Genomic DNA, 2,702 nt, shown 5'->3' on the forward strand with positions numbered 1-2,702 from the left:
CGCTTCTCGATGCGGAGAGACGGGGCTCGTCTGATGTTTAAATTATCGTTAACTCCGCGAGTCCGATGAAACGCGATTCTTCGCGTCAGCAAAGACGATAACATACCACGCTCTTCTTTTTCCGCTAAACAAAAATCTAAAAAAAAAAAAAAAAAAAAAAACGAAACGCGGTGACGCGCTCAAGAAAACTCGCACGATGATGATGACAGTGAACGGACGTGATTAATTTCGAAGAGAAAATGATCTTTTTGTTACATTTCTCGATCCATCATCCGGCGAACAATAAGCGTGTCCTGGCGTCTCGCCCGTTTCATTCTTATGCTCGCGCACAATCGTTATAAGTCGTCATACATCAATGTTATTTACATATCAACAATGGATTTACCCGATGATAGCCCCGTTTCTACCCGATATACGCTTATTAAACATTTTTAATTGCATAAATCGGGACGTAATTGCGTGCTTTAAAAGCTTGCACGAAATCCCCGCATCACGCTGCGCCACACACATAAATATATCCTCGCTTATTCTTATTCTGTAAAATACGAGCAAAATATCGCAATGCGAAGCGTACACGATAGCTGTCTGGCGGTTAGAAATTTATTATGTGGTCGCTTAATTTATTGCCCGAGAGCTGTGCGCGCACGGTGAGACTTACGAAAAAACGCGTTATGGATTTAATAACTTGATAACTCGCGATATACGTAGGCGTAATCGCATTCGATGTAATCTTATCTGCCAAGCGTGAGGAAGCGCTCTCTTTTTTTCTTCTTTTTTTTCTCGTTATTTAATCGAAATCGCGGAAGTTGCCTGTTTATTATTGATTTATTATTATTTACGATACAAACCCCGCCGATTTTATTTGACAGACTTTTCCATCGCGGCCAGTCGATATTAATTAAGTTTTCTTCGTTTGCCACGCCATAAACGGGAGCACGTGTTATAGGCGAGCGCGCGCGTAATTCGAGAGCCGACAAGCGTAAAACACTTGAAAAACGCAAGATTAATGGATTTCGTAGTCAGCGGGATACTTTTTGCCGCGCGGTGAAAATCGCACGGTGACAAAAAAGAGGCACTTACGCGAGCACGTACAACAATCGCTAGATATCGCTCGGTTTCCGTATATATCGTAGTAATTTGAAGCCGCGCGGGCTTGCCAGGTGAGTTGTCATATTAATTATGTCAACGTGCGAAAGAGTTCGACGACGGTGAAACGTCGATACACGCCCCTGTAGGAATTAATCCCGCTCGAGCGACTTCAGAAAATTTATTCGCTTTCCCCGTTCGTGTCTTTTCGCAATATTTTCACATGTGATTACCTACTCCGCCAGTTCCAACCGTCACTGAAACGTATTTCCTCTGTATCTCTCGTCTAGCCGTGTATTTTCTCCCCGTTGCTCTTTTGCCTCCTTCCTACGAGGAAATAAATGTTTATCCGAGAGGCGGCGAAACCGCCCACTTCCGGCCGAACACGTCAATTAAAAACACATGTAAGGACCGCGCGCGCGGGACCGTGCGTGTGTTCGCTCATCGAGCACTCCCGTCATCTCTCTAATGACACTCGTGCCGTTAATCTACACCGGTGTACTCATCCCATGCGCGGCGTATTACAAGCGCGACAACTCAATCGAGATGAAGCGAGGCGCTTTAAAACCTACGCCGCGCTTATTAATATTCCGCGGTTGTACCGTAAGTGGTTACGTCTGTTACTGACACGGCGCGCGATCGCCCGAGAGCGACCGCTACACCGATGCTTGTACATAATTTACACATCGCGGCGCGTTCTCGTTGTCTACTTCGAATACATACGGGAAAATTCAGTTTGTTTGTCCATAAGTCACAACACTGCCGTTAACATTTCTAGACTTGTTTTCATAATAATTTTCGTGCCAGAAGTTCAGAGTAACGCAGACATGTTTGTTCGAGTTGTTTCAAATTTTCGTGGGATCGATAACAGGTGAGAAATTTTCTGAACTAGTATTACGAATCCGTTTGTTTTTCGTTTGTTTTTTTAAATAGATTTGACGTATCACTTCTGTTTTACGTGCTTATTAATCATTATAATTTAGTGCAATGCCCTCCCGTTCTGTCCAAATATCGATTGAAAACAACGATATCGACAGATACGCGTCAATTCGCATTCTAATATACACGCAAAGCGTGCTCGCGTCTCGCTTGACAGATATTCCCGTCGGGCTAATTACCAATTCCGCGTCGCGCATTAATGAACTTGCTTTGATTTTCCCCGCCCGACCTATCATTCCGGCTGTGGGTCTTCTCTGCGCTCTCACGAAGCGTCGACTTCGGTTTCTGTGTGAAAGACGCGCCCGCAGAGAAGGATAAAGCTAGTCGTGCAGATTAAGCGGATTTGCAGAGCTTACGCGCCACTGCCATATTTTCGGTCGAACACGTTACAAAGCTCGAGGTGAGTTAATACATTAATCAGCGTAAAAAGAAATAGCGTACTGCAAATTGCAGACTTCGCGAAACTACTCCGCGATGAGTTGTTCACACGCGACAGATTCAACAGAAAAACATAACATAGCTGAGCGTCTAACGACAGTATCATCTTCCATACCTACTTTGAGATTACGATTCTATTGTTTGCGAAAGATGAGAGAGAGAGAGAAAGAGAGAGAGAGAGAGAGAGAGAGAGAGAGAGAGAGAGAGAGAGAGAGAGAGTACTTTTTAAATCGAACTCT

General features: G+C 44.3%; 1 protein-coding gene across 5 annotated transcripts in view; it reads left to right on the plus strand.

Moving 5' to 3' along the window:
* The window catches only part of LOC109864001 (A disintegrin and metalloproteinase with thrombospondin motifs 7-like), a 65,640-nt gene that overhangs the window by 22,422 nt on the left and 40,516 nt on the right, over positions 1-2,702 (plus strand). Inside the window, exon 1 of one of the 5 annotated variants that reach the window (XM_020444759.1) lies at positions 2,406-2,425. The exons of the other annotated variants lie outside the window; for them this stretch is intronic. The gene's annotated coding sequence lies outside the window, so the exon portion shown is untranslated. Of the gene's footprint in view, positions 1-2,405; positions 2,426-2,702 lie in introns of those variants that run through there. 5 annotated transcript variants of the gene reach the window in all.

This window comes from Pseudomyrmex gracilis, unplaced genomic scaffold (genome assembly GCF_002006095.1).
Source record: "Pseudomyrmex gracilis isolate BER0280 unplaced genomic scaffold, ASM200609v1 scaffold_15, whole genome shotgun sequence".
NCBI classification, from domain to species: domain Eukaryota; kingdom Metazoa; phylum Arthropoda; class Insecta; order Hymenoptera; family Formicidae; genus Pseudomyrmex; species Pseudomyrmex gracilis.